Below are 15072 nucleotides of genomic sequence, written 5' to 3'. Positions count from 1 at the left end.
AAGTTGAGGCTATTACACTCATCTGTTCTGGGTGGAAGAGCACTGGGGTGATAGGGCCTCTCAAAACCAGTTCAGACTTTTGAGCTCTACTTCTACCCCTACAGGCTTCCTGTGTCCAGTAAAAGGCTACTGGGTTCTGGCCAGGGAGGGAAAAGGGGTAGCTGGACACTCCCTATTTCCTGGCTAGCTACTGATGTGGCCTTGAAGTGATTGAGGGGGGCCATTCATGACCATTAAGATAGAACTGCAGCGATGGCAGCTGGCCTTCAAAAAGAAGAGGAGGAGGAGGGTCAGAGGAGGCTCAGAGATCAGTGACCTGGCCACACAGTCCAGCTGGGGGGTCATTTCACAGCCCATCTTTGGCCACGTGCTGGATGACCATCTGGGGATCTGTGAAACCCCATAACAGCAGTGGAGTCATCCTCTTAGCGGCTGAAATGGGCAACAACAAAAGTCACAAAATCTGTCGGCCTAATCTGGAGTGATGTTGGATGAGCGCTTGGGAGGGATGGGTGTATGGGTGGGAGGAAAGAGGGGCCACTGCACCTGCCTTTTGTTTGGTACAAAGTGTGCACATTTACTGTTTAAGTAATTGTGATCAGTTTGTAGCTGACCCTATATTAATTAATTAATGTATTAAGGCTTTTTGACCACAGACATGGAAAACTGCAATCTTGTTTCAAAGTGACTTAAAAGAATATCCATTGCTCTTCATTCAAAATGGAAAGAAAAGAAAAACAAGCTACAGTTAGGTGAGGGTTAGAAATAGGATTTTGATAGTTAACTAAAATTGAAATACTTCTGCAGTACAATGAATTGTACCTCTGAAGTGGAAGCTTGAAGATGTTTTTCTAGACAATTAGTAAGTGCTGAAAATCACAGCAGGGTCACTCCACAGCCCAGATGGACAACCACATTCTCTTTCAGCGGAGCCATTCAGTTTGAAGACTCTGATTAGGAAACAGTTTAGCACTGGTGCTGATGGTACTTCCATCCTCACTCCTTGTTCTTTTCCTCTTCCCTTTTTCTTCTCCTCCAGCTTCTGTCCTCCCCCTTCTTTTATCATCCTCTCCTTCTTCCTGAGCCTTTCTGTCTTAAACTGTTTAAGGTGATCAAATTTTGCCCATCCTCCCATTGTGGTCGGAGCGGCTCAAAGGTTCTTGACCCCTGTCTAATTGCATAGGTTGTAGGGAGGAATCTCTATAATAAAAAGAGGTTCCGCTAAATGGATCTGACCTCTTAGATATTTCTATTAGATAAAAACACATTTTTAGAGCTCTCATAATCTATTTGATATAATTTTTCAAATGAAAGTGATATTTGTTGCCATGGATCCATGTTTTAAGGTTCTAAAGAATGATAACAGTTTGCTGGTGATGTTTTTGGTTTCAGAAATACCAGAGGCCTGAAAGAAATTCCTAAACGTAGTAGAATAGTGGGGTGGGCTGCTGTTGGGAACCAAGTATAATCTTTGGTCAGCACTTCTTCATATCCAATATCGTGATAGGATAGAAATCCTTTTCTGAAATTTGATTCATTGCTGTCTCTCCGCCTCTCAATTCAAACATTGGTGGAAATGGAGGCCGGTTGACAGGACAGATACATCAGGCCAGAGAGCTGCAAGCCCCTGGCGAGCAGGGGCATTTCTTATCCTGTAACAGGATATCCACATACAGTGAGATTTAGAAAAGTGAGAACTGCATCATCTTCTTTTTGCAATAACAAGAGAATGAGTGTGTGTGTGCGTGTAGGGGGGGGCTTTATAGAGGGAAAGAAAGGGGGGAAGCCAGCCAGCCAGGCAGGCAGCTCTCTAGGTTGGGCTCAGGCGTATCGATTGATTTCCCAATAGCCTCTGGTCCATGAGCGGCGAACCCTGGCCCCGGTTGCTAGGTGACCACACCATCCGAGATGAAGAGTGGGGTGATGAAGGGTGACAGCAGCTCTAAGGGTCAGGGAGGCCACTGGTCATTCTGCAGCCCCTCTGGGACGCTCCGGACATGCAGATAATACAATGAAACTGGACCTCGGCTCTGCACCAAGAGAAATCAGCCTTGGTTCGAATGTAGAAAGACAATATCAGTGAGGTGAGGGCTGACCACAATGTTTGTTCAGCTCAGCTGTGAACAGTGCATGGCTGGCAAATAACGCTGTTGCAATATTTCTGTTGATGAACTACATAACAGCACAACATAAATGGAAACCATTGGTTGGTGAGGATCAGGTTAAATGTTATATTATTTAACATTCAAAGAATCACCTGAAAAATGTTTATGGCACTCATGTGATTTCAAAAATGCCGTTGACCATAAATAAGAATATTGATGAAAAAATATTGATTTTAAAAACAAAGGGCCATTGTAATAGCAATTGTGCAAAACATAACGCTTATATTCAAAGACAGAGGATATCGTATTTCACAACCACAGTAAAAACACATGGTCCTCAAAGCAGGAAAAAGCTATTTACTGAAATGTAAAATTTACGAGAACACAGACGAAGCTGAGAAATTGTTTTCATACTTCTGTCGACATAAATATGAATCAATGACCTCCTCTGGTCATAGCAGGGATGGAAATTATTTATATGTGGGTTTTATTGTTTTTGTAAACTTCAGCAAAAAATAATTAAATAACAAGATTTTAATGCAATTTGATCTTCGGCCTCCATGGGTTTTTTTTTTCTTCCTTCGGGCTTCGACTTCTGACAAGACAGAATTTAGTCTTTCTTCAAACAATGTACTATTTTAAATAATCAATCACTGAGCCCCTTCAATCTTAAAGCAGAATTAATTCCTCGCCAAATGTTGGCTTCAGACGAACACGGAGCAGTACAAAAGAAAAATACTGTAAACATGAACTGGCCATAATCTATATCACATATTCTACAGTGATACATGATACCATTGCGCTTTTCTACATATCGATTGTTCTAGTGTGCGAGTGAAAAATGATACGGCGGGCAAAGGAAAAGAAGGAGGAGGAGGAGGAGGAAAGGAAGAGGAGGGAAGGAGGGGTGGATAAAAACCGGGAGACAAATGTAAGAAGATCTACAACACACTGTACGCTCGGCACAGAAACAGAAGTTACCAGAAGGCAAAACAGCTGCAAAGAAGGGGGTGGATGGTTTTCATGTGTGTGTGCGTGCGTGTGTGTGTGTTTTGAGGTGAGGGTCATGGGGAGAAACCCATTCAGTCAGCCCTGAAAGGCCACCTTGCATTCTGGTTGTTGCCTGTGTTGTTCCTGTATGAAGGATTTCCCTTCATCCTGCGCCATGTCTCTCATGTCGCTCTCAGAAGGGGCCCGAGCGTTTTCATGTCTGTTTGAGTTCCATATCCTGAGGAGGGAGGACTTCTCTGTCTCTGTGTGAACACTAGTGTATTTTCCTCCCTCCTATCTATTAATAATATTGGGGAGAGACAGGAAGATACAAGTGAATGTTTGCTTTTGTACAAGGCGAGATGTTTCTTTATTTGCAGCCCTAAGCTGTGAAAGTACCAAGCTCTTAAATATTCCCTTCCCTTGTGGATTCAAACTATCTTATGCCCTAAAGGGCTGCATGGACCTCCCTGGCCAAATATCCACATACCTTTACCAGCAACTGGTAAAAGAACATTTTACAATGGAAGGATTTAAGTCTCAACCAGCTAGGGGAAAGAGAAAAAAAGAAGGAAAAGGAGTTGATCTTGGTGCAAAAGTACCAACAAATTTGAGTGTTGAAAGAGAGATACTGTACATCTTTGACCCCCGACATGAAAATCTTGACAACGGAGTATGGATATCGTAACATTCTTGGTGTTGTTTTTGATTTATATTTTACTTGAAAGTTTGATTTTGTGGGCTGTAGCTACTGACAGGTTTGAGAAGAGAAACCAGAACGTTAATCTTGTTGTGTTCTTGTACTCGGTTTGACAAGAAAATCTTCAACAACTGCATGTGGTGTTATTCTTTCTGTCAAGGAATCACAATTTCTTGTGAACTTCATTTGATCAATATTCTCTTAACAAACAGACAGATATCTACTAATAATTCTCAAAGATGTGAAAGCTGCTGTATCCTGAGTCGTATGTATCCAGATTATTCCCTCCCTTTTTGGAGTTCCTTTAGGAAACGTAAAATCAGGCCATCAAGCTTCTGTTATCTGTTGTGTGTTCTTGGATTTATAGGGTGTTGTCATGTTTGCACTGGCCTGAATAACAGTTTAACAATGCAAATGTTGTGTTGGTTACTGTTGACTTTTGGAATGTTTGTAGCTATTTTACAGAGGTGAAAGTAACAGATACCAAGTACTCATGTTACTGTAATTGAGTTGTTTTTATGGGTACTTGAACTTTTTTGAGTATATTTCTAAATCAGTAATTTTACTTGTACTTAAATGCATTTTAAAAGAAGTAAAGTAATTTGTTAGATTTCTACACCCAATTGTTACTCCGTAAATTATTTTTTTGGTTTTAAAAAGATCTACGGATATTGTGAAACTACAAAAAATTTTTTTAAAAAACCACCAGACAAAAATCAAATACATTATATCGACCAGATTAAACATAATGCACTGCACCAAAACAGCAATGAATTCAAAATATTTTCTTAGTTTTTAGAGTTCAGAAATTCATAAGTTTATAAATATACTTAGAGCTTGATACTTTTTTTTTTATTTTATTTTGAATTGAATTTATTGGTGTTATTTTATCTTAAAAAGAATTGTACATTTTTGACAAACATTTTATTTTATATAGATGCCTTTGTGGAAAATAACTTAAGTTCCAATTGTGCTAGATTCTGTCTCTTCCTTTTTAATTTTAAACATGAGATGTTTACTGTATGCAAGAGAAACGTGGCAAGATGTATTTCCAAAAATTAACGTGGGGATAAACTAGAAACTAGTGACTATTACTTTAAGTACTATTTTTTTAAGCTACTTTTTACTTGTACTTAAGTGTTTTATGTAGGACTTACTTGTACTTGAGTACAATTTCAATATATTAACAGTTATATTATTCACCTGGATCTTCAAACACCTCCTAAGTCCTGTGATGAAAGATGGATGACTAATATTTACAATTTACTCTTTTATTTTTAGTTCTTCATCCAGGAGAGCTCAGTCTGTTCTACAATGAATAGACTGAGGCTTTCACGGTAGTTTTCACAAAGATGTCAGGGAGTGATGAGTAAATATGTGATGGCTGGAGCTCAATGAGCAGACATTTATAATGTAGTGCAGCATCAGCAGTACTGGCACAGTAGAGACTATTAGCAAAATTACACAGAAAATAAACCTTTCCTTTAGTTTCCAGATTCATATTCTGCTAATATAGCAGTGCTACTGAAGTGAATATGTGTGAGACAAACTTGGAAGATTGCTACAATAGATGTGGAATAACACACACACAAAAAAAAAGGATTAGGAAAATAAGTACCCAGAGAGTGCAAAGCTCTGCCAAGCGCCAAATTTCCTCTTTGCCAGATATTCACATTTATCTGGACCCGTGATCCTGATCATGGTAACAATCATTCACACTTGAAAGGCTTGTAAGACATTTTTATTCCCATTTATGATGACACAGTAGGTCCAAATGTGTGTGCACACCCTTTTTAAAACAAAAAAAAAAAAAAAAAATCACAACAAAATGTGCAATCCGGGTTCAATCTGGACGAATCTCAGTCAGGGTAAATGAGGAACCAACCTGACATAACAGTAACTGAGTCAATCTTCATAAAGATTGGTCAATTACAAACTGAGATATGGATTTTAGAATTTTTGGCACTATCGAGAACTAGGGCTTTTTAGTACCGTATATTGATATAAATCCCCTCTAAACATTTAATGGAATATTCCATAGTGTAAGGTCCATCTTTGGTTAAAATTCTTATTAATAAATGCTGGTGAAAATATCATCTCCTTGGCGGAGGAAACGAGAAAAAGAGGAAGAAGAAATCCTACGTATCTTTGACCTCCCCATGCTTTATCCATCCTGAACACTTTTTATCCCACAGTTTATCTGCATTAGACTGATAATTTGCTTTTAAGAGTAGTCCTCGTCTCATTGAGCAGTCAAAGGGATTCTACTAACAAAACGAACCGGTGTTGAATTCAATTGGTTTGAATTCATTGTCCTGATCCTTGCTTATTGTAATGGTAACCCAGAGTACCTGGATATAGTGAGAAAACATAAATATTGTGTTGTTTCAACTGAATCATCTGCCAATGTTCAGCAAGGTGAGCAAATGTACATTTTGATGCTGTCAGAGTGGTTTATGAGATTGGCAGTGACCGGCCGTTCTCTCCACAAAGCGAGAAGCTCAAGAAAACAAGCAATAGGTATCACTGGGATGCAACACATGTCAGATACAAAAACAGGAAAATACCACAAAGTCAAGTTTGTATCTCAGGAATAAGACATTTTGTTATGCGGCCAAAGTGCATCCCGCTATTTTATTATCTTAGTGCAAATAAGTCTTAATCAAACAGTTGTTCAACGAGAGTAAGATTTTTTTAGAAAGACTTACTCTTAACTTTCAGACAGTGAATCATTAAGATCTGAAATTTTTCCACTTGGTTTCAAGAATGTTATTCAATTAAATTCAACTTTATGTATATCACACAAATTACAACAGTCATCTTGAAACACTCATCAAAATGTAAAATTCTTAAGAAAAAACCCAACAAATTAACATGCATCAGCTACAGGGGGGAGAAAAAACTCTAAACAGAACCAGGCTCAGAGGTTATCAAGAGATTTTACTCAAAGCTTTTTATATTGCCTACAGTTTAAAAATGTTTTTCATTTGTAGTGATCTTTTTTATGGGATTTGATGCAGCCAAATCATTTAGAATAAGTCTAGAGAACATTGACCTGCTGATAAAAGCAAGACAAGTTGATATCTTTGTGTCACGACCGGTGTGTGTGGTGGTGGCATAAAAGCAGCAGGCATGTGTAACATTCATAAAACCAGCCCATGTTCATTGAATCTGACAAATAATCCCAAAACCAGAAGAGGCACAAGGAAAACTGGGAGTAGGGGGTCAGAAACACTGCAACACACGAGGAGGGGCCTGCACATTGACAATGAACCAGCAGCAACTACTGTGTCTCCAAACACTCAGCTAAATAGTGAGGGAGGCTTGATGAGGAACGAGCCACACCAGAGTGAAAAACATGACACAGCTAATCACTCACAACCCAAACACACTGGGATCACTGGGATCACTGGGCAGAGCAGGAACACCTAAGAACACAAACACATGAAACAACTAAACTACACAAAACACAGACTGACAGAACTAAAAGATGACCACAATGGGCTTAAACACAAACATACTAACGCACTACTTATACTAAGCTTGACGGAAAAATTAGTATATAGTGCGTTCACATTAAATAGTATGAAAAGATTGAGTACGAGAGGATGTATACTATATCCGGACATATTTTAAGTATGCACGGTGGGCACACTAGTCATACTCAACCACCCCATGATGCATTACGAGCAGAATGTAAAATGGTCATGAGACCAGCTTCAAGCTAAAAATCAAACATCCCCTTTTCAAAATAAAAGCATCTCTTCTCGTCTTCTATTAGTCTTTTTAACACTTTTGTGCTCTTGTATTTGTACTTGTTTTCTTTGAAGTTAACCAGATGTTTTGTCAGCAGCACAATGGCTGGTCTCTGAAAATCTCCGAAATGTTGGTATGAAATATGTTTCTGTGAGTTTTATGGATCAAATGACCACATGTTGATATTCTAGTTGTCACTTTCTTGCTTAAAATGTTTTCAGAACTTTCAAAGGTGGAGAATCAATGGAGATATTTAGCCTCAGTGTACTTCAGGTTTTTGTCATATAGGTCCAAAATGCATCATGGGAAACTTGGAAGTGTACTAAAGTGGGAACGTCATCATCCTAACCATATAGTATATAGTAGACAGTATATACTCATTAGGTTTGTAGTGTATAGTACAGTGTATAACACAGCCTTGTCTAAAGTTAGAGGTGTCAGCACTTTGTTCTCTGTTGTTTGGTTTTTGAAAAGGGTGAGTTTGCTTTTGACAAACACAATGAATAAAAAGAAATAAATACACTGTATTCCATACATCTTCTCAGCCTTTGCTAATGGACTTTTTCTGTTTCCTAATGAACATCTTACATTTCTGTCAGTGACTAATTGTGAAAATCATTTTACCTCAATGCTTAAAACCGGATTTTCAACATAACCATAAGAGACAATAACTGCAAAGGCCCTCTGCATCAGCACTCCATTTTGTATTTGTGTGTGTGTCTGTGTGTGTGTGTCAGTGTGTGTATGTTTAGCAGCACATAGCGAGGGGGAGGTGAATGGAGATTGTATCAATCGCCAAGCCAGGCCATTGAATGTATTGATTAGTTACCTTTCTTATTAACATGCTGATTAAAGAGAGAAGGCAGAGAGGGAGAGAAAGGGAGGCTGCACGCACTCACGCTCCTCACCTCACCTCGGACGGTCGGAGAGGAAGCATCAGCATCAGCAGCATCGGCAGCATCAGCATCAGCATCACACGAGAAAAGGATGCAGAGTGGATTTAACATCCGAGCTGGGAATGAAACTCTGGGAAGAGAGAGAAACAAGGAATGGATGCATAAACGAAAGAAGAGGAGGAGAAGGAGGAGGAGGAGGTGGTGGTGAGGTGGGGGGTAAGGAAGGGGGTGAGGTGAGAGTGGGAAGGGGGGGGGGGTGTAGCAACATGACTACAGAACTGAGGAAGGGGAAGGAAGAGAAACCTGCAGCTTCCTTTGATCCTGCACTGAGTTCTAGTGACTGACACACACTTTTCAGCTGTGAGAAACAAACACACACACACACACAGATTGACAGGCCTGGGTGGAAGCATGCATTATCAGAGCAGAAAATAGCTTTAAGTGTTTTTGTGATCAATATGCAGATGCTCCGTAAATGCTAGCTTGAGTCGGTGAGTGCCCGCGTTAAGCAGCAGGCGGTGAGGGATTTCTTCACATCCAAGGTTTTCTCAGAAAGGCTTTCTTTTATTCTGAGAGGGATGGAGAGCATGGGGCGGGAGGGGAGTGGGGGAGTCAAATCATGCAGACATGTTTATGCGTGTTGTTGATCCTGTGCATGGGTGTGGGTGTGTCTGCATGTCTCTCAGTGGAGGCTGTGCTTGGTCTGCAGTGACACTTGAAGTCTTCTCTACAAATTCAAAGCGTTTGGCAGCAGCTTTTTCCTTTTAAATACCTGCTGAGTTTATTATTGTGAGGAAGGTGATTGTCATGGTGACACACACACGACAGGCCCGTGATGTGTGAATGTGGATGCATGTTTGTCTGATGAGCACATGTTGTGTGTCTGCTTTTCCTCAGTGATGTGAGTTTTCCTTTGTCAGCCTTATAGCATGTAATTATATGTAACATTTGAACAAATAACAGATAATGTTTAAGTGTGTAATTTAATGCCACTGCATGAATGAGTATATATTTATTCTGTTTGTGAGGAGATGTTTTTGTTGTTTATTTTCATGGCTTTTGATCGAACATTTACGCTAAAGTAATAAGAAAGAATGAAACAAAACTGCAATAGTGTCTAAAATATTATCGGCTAATAGCATAAAATGTGATATTGGTCTAAACCAGTATCAGTTTTTCTACAGATATAGAAAAACTCACATGTGCTGTTATTTGATATAACATAATAAAAACAACAATGGCACATTTTCACAAAATACTAAAGTTGAATTAATATTCTAGTTTTTGCACATATTGTGTTTATTTGTGAGATACATCCAGTGCCTTAACCTGTTTTATATATATATAAAATTATGGGTCGCAGGGAGGGGGATTGCATATATATCAGTGTTGATTAATATCTCAAATTTAGTGTTGGACAATATCAGATATTGGCAAAAGCTAATATCAAACATCCTTATTTGCATTTCTTTTTTTAAAAGAAGTAATTATAGCAAAAAAAGAAAAAGACTAGCAAATGGTGGCACTCAATATCATAACAGTAATATTTTCAAAACGTTCATGCTTAAACCAAGATCTTCAAACCAAGTTTCAATAAAATTTTGTAAGTTTATTAATTATATTTTTAAAATAACATTTTAAAAACTAACTGTAAGGGTTTATTTGAGCCAAAATGCTTTGTTTATAATATTTTGCTTGTTCTGATGATATATCTTCCAATTAGTTGCAAAAAAAAAAAAAAAAAAAGATCTTCAATCACTGCAGTAACTTTTTTACAGTCATGGAGATTCTACAGATTTCTTTTAAATATATTATTATTTGCTGGTCTTTTAAATAGTGAGCAATGAATGTTGTGTAGTAAAATATCATGAAAAAACACAACGTAATATTGTGTGATTGTTATCTGTATTATCAAATAATTTGATTTAATATCATATATCACCCTGAATCATGCATAAAATAAATTTAAATCAAGTGTTTTTTTTTTTTGTTTTTTTTTTTGGTGGGGGGAGTGTGAAGGACCAACTCAGCTGTGTGATCTTAAATCTAACTTTTATATTTTATCAAAGGGATTAATATTGCTATAGCTAAACTTGTCATTCTGTTTAAATTATTGTTTTTTTTTTTTAATTATTATTATTTATTTTTACCCAGGAGTCACCAATAATGGAAAAAAGCCAATTGTTAAACTCTTTTAAAAGTAGTAATAAACACTACGTCAGAAGGCGAAATAAGGCCTAGAAATAATGAACTCAGAAGTTACAACTTATTGACCTCTGCAAACCTTTTACCAGCTCCAGTTTGCATAAATGATGGTTTGTTCTGTACCCCCTGCATTCTGCACAGCGCAGGGTCACCCCTGCATAAAGAATGCAGATCCAATTACTGAGGGACTTATTTGCATTTTATATGAAAAAAATGAGCAAAGAAATGAGGCTGTTTAAATTATGCACGGATCGATACCGGCCGATGCGCGCTCACATTTGTGGGGATTGAACTTTCACCTTTAACTTTTAGATTTGAAAAAAAAAAACAAAAAAAAAAAACAACAAAACAAAAAAAAAAAAAAAAAAAAACATTTTGGCCGTGAATATTCTAAACACCTTAAATACAGTTAAAAACGCCAATGTAGTTGATCATTTCCAATTAAAACATAAATAATTAAATTTAAAAAAACAAAACAAAAAAAAACAAAAAAAAACAACAAAAAATAAACGATTTTTGTTTCTATCAATTTAGTTTCCTGATAAATAAAACGAGAATTTGCATAATATGATCGTTAAAAACGTCGCAAATGACAGTGATTGCTGCAAATAACACAAGAACATTATTGGATTGCCATTAATAAAGTTGTCTAAAGTCTCAAGACGCGTTTTTCCCCCACTTTATTGACACAGTTATTAGTTTAGAGAAGTGATTTTCAAAAGTGGTTCACGGACATGTGGGCGCAGGGTCAGCTGATAAAAAAATTCAAATGTTGGACTTTTCTTTCGAAAGAAACTTATTATTTCTATTTTTTTTTTAAAGAGATGATACATGTGTCTTAACAGCAATTAAAAAATAAAAAAAATGGTTGGTTGATTTCTAAAAAAAAAAAAAAAAAAAAAAAAAAGTCACAATTTGAGACCGGTTGAGAACCCTTGTTTTTGAGCAACAACACAGATTTAGGATGAAATACTTTCATTTTATTCGTTTTATTTAACAGTTTTTCAAGCTTTTCTTTCTTTACTTTTTTTTATTTAGCTTGATAAATGTATTTTCTATGAAATGAAGTCTTAAAGTGCTTTATTTTGTAGGAAACTTGCAGGTGTGTGTGTGTCGGTGCATGGGTAGCAGGCCACACGCGTTGCTGCTCATGCGCACACAAACTTGAGGCCTGCACGCATTTTGCCTACAGGTTAAACTTGCGTTGATCTCAAACAGAAAAAGGCGCCCCATGAACAGGCCAAGAGGAGCTCATTCTATTTTTATTTTTATTTTTGCATGGTGTTAATTATTCTAATTTCTTCGTGTTGCATAAGAAGTGAGTAGAGGAAAGTGATCGGAGACCCTTTCTCCTCCTAATCATCCATATTTATGCAGGATCAGAGCTGCAGGTTAATGTGAGAGTCGCTCGGGTTATCTCACAGACTGCACTCAATGCTCAGCTTTTAAATCAATGTTAATATCTACCATTATTATCACAATCATTAATAATTTGTTTTTTAACAACATAAAACATTGCCGATAACTTATTTTCATTGTTGATTAATTCAATGCACAAGAGTTAATCATGCCAAAAATAAAATGATTTACATGTTATTACATCTTTTATAATTTTAATGTCTTCCTCAGCCTGCAGTTACATAATCAACGGTTCTTGGATGTTGTAATAAATTATACATTTCTACTTATTCTTAACTTATTTTATATTTTTTACTTTATCAAAAAAAAATTATGCGTAGGACAAAAAAAAAATAAAAAAAAAAAAATACACATTTTTAGGAAAATCATGAGTTTTTAGCTGAAAATATAATGGATGTCTAATTACTCAATACAAGTCAATTTTGTTAGATTAAATGGTGCAAATTAACACACACACACACACACACACACACACACACACACACACACACACACACACACACACACACACACACACACACACACACACTGTAAATAAAAAATATCAATAGTACAGGGTGATTGTACATTTTAATGTATGTAATGTGTGTGCTAGTGATGTGTAAATTGTTGTATGCATAAAATAAAACATTAGGACAGTTTAGGGACAATAACATTTTGTATAATTCTATTACATAATCACTTAGTTTGAATAACTATCAATACATGTGATAATAGTGATAATAAATATTTATAATACATTGCTGCATATAGTGTGCATATATTACACAGATTTTATTGATATTTATATTTCAATTGAATCAGAGTTTGTTGTTGTTGCTGTTGTTGTTTCCGTCCTTTATATATTTACATTCATAAACACATTTGTATTTACTATATTTATGTATTTGTTTATTAATGCATTTAATTTAAAAAGAGAAAAAAGTGGACTTTATTTTATTTTTTTGCCTGTATAAAGTGTTTTTTCCCATTTAATCTGTTTTACTTTGTTGCCCCTCACAAAGGAAGAAGAAAATCTATTCAATTAAATATATTAAAGATTGATTGTAAAAGTAACACATTTTTTATGAAAATCCATGTTGAGTGAGAGATTTGTCACATTTGGTTGATCACTGTACTTTATCACTTTATCATGCTATATGTGGATAAACTGTGCTACTGGATGGAAATGAATCCTTGTGATTGTGAGAAAAAGCAGAATAAAACCATCAATATGTGTGATCATTAACCTGCTGTTATATCTGACCTGTGAGTGTTTTCAGCAACTATTTCACCTGTTATTAAGTGTTTTTCATTTATTTATATTGTTTTGTTTTTTATCAGTGCTTTGAATAAAGTTCAGTTTTCAAGTGTTTGGTTTTCCTGTAGAATAGATGTTGATTTGCTGTAAAAAGTGTGACATGTTCTTTTAAGAATAAAATACTTAATTTTGGAAAATTTCCCAAGTTTGTGTGTGTGGGTAAAAGCAATTGGTAAAAACAGCAAATCATTTATTATTTTTGCATTTGTTTTTAGATCTAATTGGTCAACCAAAAAAAAAACCAAACAAATCTGGATTTATTGATTTAGAATCATCCAATAAAATCTAACAAACTCATTTTTGCACATTTAACCCCATGCACAGATTAAGATATTAAATCCCTTTAATCCTGCTGTGTAACAATCGTCCTTTAATGCTCTTCTTGTGTCTTTCTGTGCTGCTGCACGTAGAGTCGATACCTCATTCAAAGCACCCCCCCCCCCCCCCCCCCTCCCCTCGTGTGTGTTGCTTCGTGCTTCATCCATTATCATCTACCGATAAGTGATCACGTTTAGGCGGTGATCAAAGGGAGGATTTGGGAGGAACCGGAAAGAAGGTGTCACTGTATCTCCTTCTCTTTATATGCAGCGTCCTGTTGCTGCTGCTGCACAAAGGCCTGAGCTCCAGCAGCCTGCATGTGCACGTTAGGGTGCACTAATATACTGTATTATTATTATTAATATTATTATTTTATCATGCAAAAACAATGTTTCCATATATAATCAAATTAAAAGAAAAAAAAAATACTGACAGACATTTGAGAAACAATTGCTTCTGGTTTTCTTTATGCATATTCAATATAACATGCATGGTCAGTCTGAGGTCACACACAAGTCCTCTGACCCCCTGACCCACCTATTGGTTATTATGGATAAACATGGATGAATAGCAAAATAGCTCCATGAAGTAACTTAAGGATGCAGCTGTGGTTAAATGAGCTAAAATTAAGCATCGCTGTGACTTATTTATTTATATATTTATTTTTTTGCCCACAGACACAGTGTTGTTAATGGAATAAATGAATCCTGCGCATATAAGCAAATCCCTCAGAGAGCATCAACTAAATGGCTGGGATGGGATGTAAATGCCTTGGCTGCAGCAGCAGCTGATGGAAGGATATCAGCTAAATGATGGTGACCAGGATTTAGATATTAAATGTCATTAATCAACACATTTTATCAGGTAGAAATATCTTTCTCGGTATATGTGAGTGAATCCCAGACGATTTTACTGTGTGCGTCTGTTTAAACTCAAGGTAGAAGCTCAGTGTCTGTCGGCCTTCTTGGATTCTCCAGCCACAGAAGGTGAACTTTCACCCTGACCTCAGAAAGGACCTTTTTATTTTCGCTCTGTAGCCGTTGACCATTTTTTTTTTTTTTTTTTTTTTTTTCTTTACCTCCAGCTACTCCTCGCCATCCCATACGCGCATCCCTCCGCGCTGGCTGCGCGCAGGGCGGATCGATAGGGCAGCATCTGCTCCGGGAAGCCGGCGGTCCCACACCGCGCAGCGCCTCGCTGTTTCCAAACGCCAGAACTGCTCATCTCTGAAAATTAAACTGACAGACAGATATGATTAGTATGCGCTCAGCCATCCCTGGCTGCTCCATGTCTTCTTAGTTTCTCTCTCTGAGGCGCGCTAAAAAATAAATAAATAAATAAACACACGCACGCACTGGCCCTACAACTATATTTACGCATTTA

The 15072-nt window shown here is 37.0% G+C and overlaps 1 pseudogene; it reads right to left on the bottom strand.

Moving 5' to 3' along the window:
* LOC114477563 (ras GTPase-activating protein-binding protein 2-like) overlaps positions 1-14776 on the bottom strand; it is a 32135-nt pseudogene extending 17359 nt beyond the window's left edge.
* Positions 14777-15072: the final 296 nt, after the last annotated feature.

This window comes from Gouania willdenowi, chromosome 16, assembly GCF_900634775.1.
Source record: "Gouania willdenowi chromosome 16, fGouWil2.1, whole genome shotgun sequence".
NCBI classification, from domain to species: domain Eukaryota; kingdom Metazoa; phylum Chordata; class Actinopteri; order Blenniiformes; family Gobiesocidae; genus Gouania; species Gouania willdenowi.
Note: the sequence above shows the minus strand (reverse complement) of the source record. Positions and strands in the feature narration are given on the sequence as shown.